The sequence below is a fragment of the Eurosta solidaginis genome, chromosome 4, assembly GCF_040869045.1.
Source record: "Eurosta solidaginis isolate ZX-2024a chromosome 4, ASM4086904v1, whole genome shotgun sequence".
Classification (NCBI taxonomy): domain Eukaryota; kingdom Metazoa; phylum Arthropoda; class Insecta; order Diptera; family Tephritidae; genus Eurosta; species Eurosta solidaginis.
In genome coordinates, this window is record NC_090322.1 from 70,926,342 (window position 1) to 70,938,461 (window position 12,120).

Consider the following 12,120-nt stretch of genomic DNA (forward strand, 5'->3'; position numbering starts at 1 on the left):
AGACTCGTTACTTTTCGGTGTTCGTCTGCGCTGGCTATCGAACATAGAAAACAGAATTTCTATTGTTAGAAAACGCTTTTGAAAGTAATATTTTTTGTTTTTTATTTTTAGGCGATTCACAAGGACTCTTAAGTTTTATGTAAAAAAATTTACTAAATACAAAACGCGATTACCTCCAAAGAGATTTTAGGCCGAGCTTTTCTCTTTCAATTTACATCGTGCACCTTTTTAATTTTCCCTTGAAGATGATGAGACGGGACCTACATGCTTTTCATGACAGAATCTTTGAGGGTTGCATAAAACTGAACCACGTCCCGCAATCTTGGAGAACAGCTCGAGTAGTCTTCATACCGATGCGGAAAAACCAGTCATCTGCATCCGAAAGACTACAGGCTTATTAGTTTGACGTCTTTTCTGCTCAAAAACCTAAAAAATCAAAAATTAATGAATGAGGAATTATTCTCTTCAGCCGGTGTCCTTAAATTAAAAAACTTGATTCTCTTATTTAAATACATTATATTTAGGAAAGGTTTTGTTTATATGTATTTAAGGAATGGACGTTTTGGCCATTTTGGACCTCCCGCGGCAACCAGTTCTATATTTTGGAGTGATCCAGTGTTTTTCCAGGACCAATGGCTAATATTTCAATGTAACGCAATTTAATTTTTCGCGGATCTTTCAAAAAATTCCAGGAGTAGAACCTTGCGGAAGGACTGTCCGTCATTCACTTACTCCAGGGAGGCTTCAAATATAACCCCGGTCCTAGGGACTGGTACTGCTGCGTCTACCGAAAAGACAATACTGTGACGAATATTAGCAACACTAAGGGATACTATCATCTCTAAGGCGATGCTAAGCAGTGACTTGTATGCACATCAATAGATCTATCATTATGTCTACACATATGTACGTATACGCAGCGGAGAAGAGACGCACAAACACATACAGATATCTTATCTGAGATGCTCCCAAAAGTATGCAATTATCATTGTGGAAGTGTCGCTCACAAATACATGCGCATATGAGAAGCTATCCACGTGCATTTGTAGTTATAATTTTAAAGCAGTAACTAAGTAAATTCTGGAAGCGCCTAGAAGATGCAACGAGGAAATCACAGAGTATAAAATGCAGCAACAGTGGAGGCACGAGAATCAGTTTCATTTAAGCAAGCTATTGGTTGTGAAGTATCAGTGTATTGTGAAGTACTTCAATAAAGGCCATTTTGCATTATTAAATATTGGAATTATTTATTCAACAGTTTAGCGATACGAACGTTAGCAGAAGGTTGCAGTAAATTCGTAACAATACAAATACCTAAAATGATCATACTTTTGTCTGTATGTCACGTGCAAAGCGTCGTTTCACCGAAGAAGATGTTCTGGGCTAACTTCTAGTACTCGTTGTCGACGCGAACTCTTAAAATAATTTGTGGCTCCTCAGCACTGAAATCCATCGAAGAATCAATCTTGCCAATAAATGCTACTTTGGACTAGGTAGGCAATTGAAAAGTAAAGTCCTCTCTCGGCGAACGAAAATCATACTCTACAAGTCACTTATCGTACGCGTCCAGCTATATGGGGCAGAAGCATGGACCATGACAACATCAGATGAAGCGGCTTTGGGAGTGTTCGAGAGAAAAGTTCTTCGAAATATTTATGGACCTCTACGCGTTGGCGAGGGCGAGTACCGAAGAAGATTTAATGATGAGCTGTACGAGCTATACGCAGACATCAACATAGTCCAGCGAATTAAAACGCAGCGGCTGCGCTGGCTAGGCCATGTTATGCAAATGAATAATGATGCTCCGGCCAAGAAAGTGTTTCTATCGGAACCCGCCTATGGAAGCAGAGGTAGAGGGCGGCCCCCACTCCGTTGGAAGGACCAGATGGAAAACGATTTAAACTCCCTTGGTGTGACCAATTGGCGCCGGTTGGCAGAGCGAAGGAGCGACTGGCGCGCCTTGTTGGATGGCCATAACCGTTTAGACGGTTAAGCGCCAATTAAGTAAGTAAGTAAGTAATGGTCTATTAATCGTCATGATTCTCTGGCTATTCTTCATTGCGCCAAAGAACGCCACAAATTTTTCGGCTGCTACAATTTCCGAAGTTTAAACAGCACCTATAGGACTGCGACTTCGAATTCATACCTTCGTCAACGTCACTTTCCTAGAAGCTCTAGGTGTATCTCCGAAGACTTTCTTACAGATGTTTTAGTCGCGCTATGCTGCCGAACTACATAGCGCAGGAGACCATGCGAATTACAATAGAAACATCTTGAAACGTTAGGTTGTAACTGTTCTGCCACGGATGCTGCCCTCGAAGTCATAAGCTGTTTACGTGGATATCACCACAACTCATGGGTGAAAATCGTCTTATTCTCTGCGCATCTACATAATTTAAATTTTACAAGGACCCTGGATAAAATTTTTTAAATGTATGTAGGCTAAAATTTGCATACGTTTACGCCCTGCCCGAAACATTGATTTCAATAGTCCTCGTTAAATCAAAACAATATTTTAAAATGAAAGTCGAACAATTTTAAGTTGAAAGATGTTAATGGTTATATGCTCGGTCCAAACTATTTTCTCCCGGGTAGCTTCAGTTTTCCTACTAGTTCGACTGTCCACTACGTTTGGGTAACTCATTTGTTCGACTGTCTTGGGAAAGCTTTTGCTTTACCACTCAGCATACTTTGCACACAGAGTATATTAACTTTGATTGGATAACGGTTGGTTGTACAGGAATCATCAGTATCGAAAACAAATTTGATAAGCCATGTCAGCCCGTCCGTCTGTCCGTCCGTTAACACGATAACCTGAGCAAATATTGAGATATCTTCACCAAATTTGGTATACGCGCTTATCTGGACCCAGAATAGATTGGTATTGAAAATGAGCGGACGATAACCACGCCCACTATCGAAATTTTTGAAAAATGGAAAAAGTAGATAACTCAAAAACGAATACGGCCAAGCTAATGAAATTTGGTACGTGGATAGGTTTTATGACGTAAAACATAATTTACAAAAAAAAATTGGAATATTGGCGTGGCACCACCAACATTTAGAAGAAGAAAATGTGAAAGTTTAACAAGCCGTAAATCAAAAGCCGTTAAAAACGAATACGGCCAAGCTAATGAAATTTGGTAGGTGGATAGGTTTTATGACGTAAAACATAATTTCCAAAAAAAATTGGAATATTGGCGTGGCACCACCAAACGGTTGACCACATTCTGTGTTCGTGTCCAGCATTCGCCAGGTCAAGGCTCCAGCTATTGGCGGGTGAGTTGCCAGATCTAGATGCAGCAATTAAATAAGGTCCTAGAAAACTTCTAAACCAATTCAAGTTGGATTTTAGAAAGCGTTAATTGGATTTTAGAATTGTCAATTGTATTTTAGAAAGCGTCAATTGAATTTTAGAATTGTCAATTGGATTTTAAAAAGCGTCAATTGGATTTTAAAATAGACATTTGGAAATTAGAAAGCGTCAAATGGATTTTAGAAAACGTAAATTGGATTTTAGAAAACTGGATTCTTCCATTGGACTTTAAAAAACGTCAATTTGATTTTAGAAAACGTTAACTGGATTTTAGAAAGCGTCCATTGTATTTTAGAATAGTCAGTTGGAATTTAGAAGGCGTCAAATAGATTTTAGAATAGTCAATTGGAAATTAGAAAGTGCCAATTGTATTTTAGAAAACGTAAATTGTTCAGTTGGCCTTTAGAAAGCGTCAATTGGATGTTAGAAAACATCAATGGGTTTTGAAAAGCGTCAATTGGATTTTAGAAAACGTAAACTGGATTTTAAAAAGCGTCAATTGTACTTTAGAATAGTCAATTGGAATTTAGAAAACGTCAATTGGATTTTAGAAAACGTAAATTGGATTTCAGAAAGTGTAAATTGGATTTTAGAAAACGTCAATAGTACTTTGGAAGTAGTAAACTTTTATTAATTCACACGCTACGTATGCATATAATAGCAACAAGATGATAATGAAGAAGGAATAGCAGTATAAATATGTATGTATATTTACATACATTTAAAATGTGAATATGAATAGGTTAAATAAGTATAAGAACGAGTTATAACAGGCGGTTAATACGAATATTTTAAGTAAGTAAGAGTTATAAGAAAAAGCATACAAACAGCTCATGTAACAAAGAAAAATAAAAGTTCATTCACCAACCGGCATGTCTTCTCTTGCCATTGCAGCCGCGTAGAAAATGGAGCTGTGCTGCACTGCCCTGGCGCAATCTCTCCCAGTTATCGTGCCCTTAGTGGCGCTAAAGGCGTTTCCACGTATTGTAACCTTTGCTCGCATACCCCGGAGCCTACTGTAATGGGAACTTCCATTGGGCTTTTCACGTAGCTCTTCACTTTTGCCTAGTTTCTATTGGGTTTAGCATAGGGCTATATTGTCCCAGCCGTAGAAGTTTGCACCTTCCACCCGTATGCTCCTCTATGACAGCTCCTATGCTTGCATGACATGGCGCGTTGTCGCATACAACGACCAAGTTGTTGTTGTTGTAGCGATAAGGTTGCTCCCCTAAGGCTTTGGGGAGTGTTATCGATGTGATGGTCTTTGCCGGATACAGATCCCGTACCCTCCGGTAACACAGCACCATTAGGGTGCTAGCCCGACCATCTCGGGGACGATTTATATGGCCACATTAAACCTTCAGGCCATCCCTCCCTCCCCACCCAAAGTTCCATGAGGAGCTTGGGGTCGCCAGAGCCTCCTCTGTTAGTGAAACAGAATTCGCCGCGGATAGGTGAGGTTGATAATTGGGTTTGGAGAAGCTGTATGTTGCGCTGACAACCTGAAGGCTTGCGCTACACAGCCCCATGAATCTGGTATTTTAGTCGCCTTTTACGATAGGCATACCTACAGCGGGTATATTCTGACCCCCTAACCCGCTGGGGAACAAGTCGCTAAAGCTGTTTCCCTGTTGCTCCCGCAAATCCAACATATTGCTTGCCCATAAAGCGCAGGCAGATGAATTAAAAGATCCTCGTTGTCTGTCGACAGTCACAACCCCTGATACTGCGATTGCTCCTATTAAGTGGACGTTTGGCCCTCTGGCTGCAGGAACCTACTGCACAGCACGACTGCCGACCTTTGACCGCCCTTTAGTGTTGACGGGTGGGAAAATAACACGTATTTTAAGCTGTATTAACTGGTAAAATTCATTTAATTCAGGTGTATTTTATACAAAGGAAATGGTTAACTTATATTATAATGCTACGATTAATTAATTGTAATTCTGATTGATTGTAAGCGTCGTTGCTAAAATACTTGTGCTGATTGTCCTCTTTGTTCAACGCGGCCAACGAAAAGAAAAGGGAAAAGGCATAGGCGCCAATGCAATGCCTTCGTCAGTTGAACTCGTGTAGGCAATTTACTTGACATACAGCCACAACATAACGTCAACCTGATTATTCGTGAGCAATTTCGGCCTATTTCCGCCTCTTGGTTTGAATATCTTTTCACCGGCGTTCACCCATGACCATGCCGTTTTGTACGCGACACCCAAAGTCTGAGCCAGAGCCACCCAATTTTCGCCCTTGCATCTACGTTAACAATCCTCTCCCGCTCATGCGATGAGGTTCTCATGTGCACTTTTCTACTGCGCGCATTCATTCCTGAGAAGGTACACAGAGTCAATATAAAGAAAGCTGTGCAAATTATAAAAATTATACAGTTACCCGTTATATCTCTGCGACACAGGTTGTGTGAAAGAAATGCCCACACGGCGAAACTGTACTGACCTCTTTGCCGCGACGCATACAGCTTAAACAAATGCCACAGTCTACTTTCATTTGCATTTCTTCATTTTTTTTTTTTTTAATTTGATAACAAAATGCATGGCGGAACGATACAAGGTGGCAGCATGGTGACATACCTACAAACATAAATAAAAATTCCATGTACTTTGTTTTTGTAAATTCGATGGACAAATGTCGTAAAATAAAAAATCGTAATGCGCCGGAAGTTGATGTATCAAATCAAATAAAAAAAGTTTATAATCAGCTGTTCCATGCTGCCACCTTGTATCGTTCCGCCATGACAAACTGTATGAATTTAGCACAGACCGATACAATCTTCGCTTGAAAATAATTATTTTACATATAAAAAAATTTTGCATTTACAAATACCGCTCATAGAAAAGTGATTCATAATGTAAAGTGAAAATTATCTAAAATCCAATTTACGCTTTCTAATTTCCAATTGACTGTTCTAAAATACAATTGATGCTTTCTAAAATCCAGTTTACAGTTTTGACGCTTTCTAATTTCCAATTGACTATTCTAAAATCCAATTGAAGCTTTCTAAATTCCACCTGACTATTCTAGAATACAATTGACGCTTTCTAAAATCCAGTTTACGTTTTCTAAAATCCAATTTACGCTTTGTAAAGTCCAACGGAAGAATTTCCAGTTTTCTAAAATCCAATTTAAGTTTTCCAAAATCCAACTGACGCTTTCTAAAATCCACTTAACCCTTTCTAAAATCCAACTTTAAATGGTGTAGTATTTGGCAAGAGGACCAAATTATTCTATAACATAAGTCCTGGTACCTATTTGGGGTTCTTAGGTTTGGCCGTCAAACAAATTCTGGTAACACTATGGACACATTCGATCAATGTGAAGTCTTTATTGAATAAAGTTCAGATAAGCCAAATGTTTTTTTTTTGCCACGAAGAAAATCTATAAGCTCTGATTTGTTGAATAAACGCTTGGTTTACCTAGATAAATGTTGGGTCTTGGGACCGTATACCACCAATCCCGCGTATTACAAGCCGCCCAGATACTCATCCACAACTTCATGATATTGTTCCTGATCATTGACCACAGCAGCGGTGTTACCGTTTTAGCTTTTTTCAAAAAGATAGCCGGAGCATCATCTTTCGTTCGCATCGTAGCCGCTGTGTTTTAATTCGGCTGACTATGTTGATGTTTGTGTAAAGCTCGTACAGCTCATCATTCTTCTGGTGGTGCTCTTCAGCTTTATGGGCCATGTAGCAGGATGCTAGGATAAGGGACGGTTCTTTCTTCCCCTCTGTTAAAACCACCTCTTAGTCTTCAGGGCTGAAGTCAGATGGCATACACGAGTATAGTTGTTTCCTTACCAGGACTGCATTCACGCACTCTGCATCCGGAATAGGAGCCATAGCTCCTGTACCAGCGCCAAATCAAACAAACCCTCATCAAAAGATAAAACGAGCACGCTCGACGCCACTTTACTGTGTTGGAGATTTATCTGTAATACTGGCAGCGCCAGCGAGCTGTTTGTTTCTCTCCAAATTTTCCGCCACTGCGCACGCGCAATAAACTTTCGCCGCTGATTTCAGGTTCAGGAGGTCCGTTTCTACCTCCCCTGCTAGTAGCATCTTATGGTTATTTTTAAGACTCGCAGCACTTCCACGATTTCCGTCTCTACGGCTAATCTTGTAGTTTGACGCTACTTCTACGAATCCTCTTTTTAAGGCGCATATGAATGCTGCCAGGACATTCTTCCCAGCGGAGATTGCGAGCCATCCTTCCCTCTCACTCTGGTCCACCCCTATTAAAACTGCAAGTTCAAGAAAAATTGTTATCGGTAGCGCCTATTGGATGGGGTGAAGCACTGCTACAAGAACAACTGCACACTATCGTCGTTATCCCCGTTTAATTCATTGCTGATAGCAACTTCCTTCTTCCTACTATAGCGTTTTCCTTATCATCATTAATTACTTCTGAAGTTTGTCAGGGTGTGGGTGGTCCCCGCGTTGGGTCGAAAGCGCATCTTGTCCCGCTCGAATGCGGAAGTGGGGAGTAAAGGGATCAAAGCCGGAGTATATAAGGTCCGCACTGTAAGATAAAAAAAGAAACTTTAATTAATGTGGGTCTAAAAGGGTATATCACTTATATGAGTGCACAATTTTTTTTGGTGGGTATTTAAACCATCGAAATTACAGCAGCCGCATGAACATATTTCTTTGCAAATATCTCTTGGCGGATACAAAATTTTTGAATTCGGCTCTCGGAATCGTGATCCTGGGCCCAAAGCACGTCTTTTGACACCCTCACCGAAATTTTTAGACGCCAGTAGCCCTAGACCTTAAGTCTTGGCCAATATTTTGGGGCGCCTACGCCTGGCTGCCAAAAGCACGAAGCTGGCTTTTCCACAGCCAGTCCTGAGGCAGATAGCAATTTGCTGATGGAAGCACAAAACCTCGTTTCTGTTTTTTTTTGCTTACTGGCACTAAATCACTGCTGAAATATTTGTATAAAACATTACAGTTAATCTCTCGAATAAATAAGCGCACGCATAAAAACATAAACAAATAGAAACGTTAAAATAAAGAAAACCATCAAAATTCCCAACAATGGGAAATTAAAAAAAAAAGCTCTATTCCAAGGGTTGCCAGATGGTATCCATAGGGTAGCTCCGAGCGTGGTGAGTACAGGAAAGGGATGGATATAGGTTATTATGGTTGCGTTGAGATTAAGGATGACAATAGGTAAACGGCACAAGAAAACGGTGTATCTGCTGGAGGGGTATCTATACAAGGGGGTGTGACTGTAGAAAGGAGATCAGTCCAAAAGTATATTGCACCAATTCCCTTGTGGCTGTTCGTTGTGGTGTAAAATAAATATCTAAAATTTTGATTTTAAAAGTAGTTCCCTGTGCGCGGAGTGAGAAATCGAATTTTTTAAGTTTACAATTGTTTTATAAAAGTTTGTTTTATAAGGCTTGTGTCCGTAAAAACACATATCGGGTCCGTCGGTAAACTAATTAACCCAACTGCTGCATATGGATGTGGAATAAATTTTATGAGGGTATGTGCCAGATTGAAAAAAAAAATTTTGTAAAGGTTTTTTTTGTTAATCCCCTTTCTTTTGCGCCATTTTGGAGTTCACGCAACCCCATTGTCGACTTCGGTCATACAATTTCCGGGTTTTAATCCCCCCTTTTTAAAGTTTAATTATCTTCTTTTTTTTTTTGAAATAAGTATCCTTTTTTTTTGTGTTGCAAAAATTTTCTTGATACATTTTAAGTTGGTCGGAAAAACTTAACCGCATTTTTTGTTTGTCTTTCTGGGTTCATATCCCTAGTTAAAAGCTAAACATATTTTCAATAAAAGTAATTCTCATAATATTGAGCACGTATTTTTTTTTGTTAGAGTTTTGTTTTGGCGCTATAAATTTTGCTACTTTGGTGGTATCAGAAACACCCTAATAAAAACGCGTGAACGCCAAAATTGGCGTGAAATACCTCATTAGCCCATTTAAGTCGAGCTGAATGGTATTTTTCTATTCCTCTAGTGGGAATGCCATCTGGTCACCGCGGATGACGAAAGCTCCAACAGCGCCAGGGAAATTACTTATTACATTTTACCGGACATTTATACTTTTCATGTACGCATTTAAACTGGTCACCTATACCAATCACCTATATTTGAAAAAAAATACCCCCATATGTTATCTGGTTCCGGCAGTCGAGACTGCATGCAATATATACCTTTAACAACAACAACTCGAGATCGACGAGGAGCGGAAGTAAAAGGAGGAAGGCGTTTGCATGGATAATAATAATAGTCTAGTTTAGGTGTTTTATATGTATATTTTGTTCCTGTATTTAGTAAATTTCATGTAAATTTGAACCTTGCAAAATGTAAATGCACCTATAGGGCACTAAAAAGGCACTCCAAACGGAGCATTTCGAAATTTTGAGAGAACTGACGGAGAGGAAGCAAAGACCAGGGGAAAATATAGATGAGTATTTCCACGCAGTTGGTATTTTACGTTCGCGACTCAAAAATCCGATACCCGAATACGAGATAGTACGATTGGTAAAAGGGAACTTGCGTGAATCGTTAGCTAAAATGGTCTACCCTATTTCGGCATATTCTCTAGACCAATTAAGAATGGAATGCAAGGAGCTCGAGCGATGCTTTCCGCGCCGGGACCGCTCGCCGTTGAATAGTTTTACGCCACGCACACAATATGTGAATGAAGTTTACCAATCTGAAGATGATGATCGTTTTACTCCCGGTGATGAGGGTCAAGTCACCGTGGAGGAAATACGTGATCAGTCTTCAAATAAGCAGTCGGGCGTTCGTAGAAACGTTTCATGCTGGAATTGTGGCGCTGACGGCCACTTTTTCACCGAATTTATGTCGCTTCAGCGACGCATTTTTTGTTAAAAATGTGGCAAACAGGATGTCATCACTCCTAAATGCCCAATGTGTAACCCAGCGGGAAACGCTTCACGGAACGCGGTTGTGACGGGGGAATCGCGCTCCACCCAAACCTCGTCAAAGTAGACGCGTCAACCAATACGGAACCGTATATGGAACCCGAAACTACAACTAATATTTGCATTTTTAATAAAAATACGGAAAACATAAAGCCGTCAAATACCAGGAAGGAAAATACGGTAACCTATGAAGAACGATTTAGAAAATACCGTGAATCTCGGGAAAGAACTTTTGCAGAAAGTATTATTATGGGACGCCGTGCAGTTTCGCGTTAAGTTCAGAAGGCTAGGGAACGATTTCAAAGAAGGAAAAAACTCCGACAGAGGGTAGTGGCATCTATTAGAAAATAAGTACAACAAACCCGCGTGTGTATGCGGATATAGATATAAAGGGCATACAAACACGTTGCTAGACACTGGCGCTTCAGTCAGCATTCTAGGCCGTTGCTGTAGGGAGTTTGTAGAGGAATTAGGGGTTCCAATCAAACGCTATGTGTCTTCTGTCAAGACTGCAGGCGGCCGCAGACATAACGTCTTAGGCAAAATTACTATACCAGTAAAATTCAACTCGGTAGAACATGAAATCACATTTTTTGTATGTCCATATTTAGAACAAAATATTTATCTTGGGGTGGACTTTTGGAGAGTTTTTGAGCTGGCACCGGTAGTTATCGCCGTTGATGAAATTGATTTGACCAAAATAGAAAAAGAGATGGTGACTGAAGAAGACAAGAATGAACGCCGCGTCCTACATATTCTACCGCCAGAGAAAAAAGAGCGGTTGGAAAAGGTAGTCAAAAGTTTTAAAACATACGAAGAACACAGTTTAGGACGCACTAGCTTGGAAAAGCATACGATCAAGCTTGTCGACGAGGCAGTGCCCATCAAGGAGCGACACTATTCCTTTTCGCCCGCAATGCAAGCTATCGTATATGAAGAAGTGGACAAGATGTTAGAGTTGGGTGTGATAGAGGAGAGTGAAAGCCCGTGGAGCAACCGGACGACAGTCGTACGAAAACTGGGGAATAATCTTTTCTGTTTGGATGCTCGCAAGCTAATTGCTGTCACCGTAAAAGATGCCTATCCGTTACAAAACATTGATGACACGCACTTTATAAGTAGCGTCGAATTAAAATTAGCTTTTTGGCAAATCGAACTAGACGACGAGAGCAAATCCTATACCGCTTTCACTGTGCCTGGACGCCCACTCTATCAATTCGTAACTGTGCCGTTTGGACTGTGCAACGCTGCACAAAGACTATGTCGCCTGATGGATTGGGTCATTCCACAACGATTGAAATCTAACGTTTTTATTTACTTGGATGATTTAGTAATCATCGCCCCTGAATTCGACTCACATCTTCGGATCTTGCAGGAGGTCGTCATCTGCCTAAGAGATGCGAACCTTACAATAGGGTTGAAAAAATCGAAATTTTGTTTTAAAGAGTTGCCGTACTTGCGTTATATAGTAGGAGGCGGGATGTTGAAGACAGACCCGGAGAAAATCCAAGCCATACAAAATATTCCTATACCGAAAACGGTCAAACAGGTGCGCAGTTTCCTTGGAACTGCCGGATGGTATAGACGATTTATCAGGGATTTCGCCACAATGGCTGCACCTTTGACCGATTCGTTGAAGAAAGGTAAGAAATTTGAATTGTCTACAGAAGCTATTGAAGCATTACGAGCGCTCCGGTACTTAGGCATCTCGATTTTGCAAAAAGATTTTGGGTACCGTGCGATGCGTCTGACTACGATCTGGGAGCAGTCTATATCAAAAAGAAATCGATGGGGCAGAGAAACCAATTGCATAATGTTCACAAAAATTTAATGATTGCCAGAGGAAATATAGCACTACGGAGAAAGAGTGTCTTGCGGC

General features: G+C 40.4%; 1 long non-coding RNA gene across 1 annotated transcript; it reads right to left on the minus strand.

Annotated features, from left to right (window-relative positions):
* Positions 1-5,025: 5,025 nt before the first annotated feature.
* On the minus strand, positions 5,026-8,324 carry LOC137247991 (uncharacterized). Its single transcript, XR_010951982.1, has 3 exons — positions 7,918-8,324; positions 5,705-7,849; positions 5,026-5,641 (listed from the first exon to the last, which is right to left on the minus strand). It is a non-coding gene; the product is annotated as an uncharacterized lncRNA (long non-coding RNA).
* Between the last annotated feature and the right edge of the window lie 3,796 nt (positions 8,325-12,120).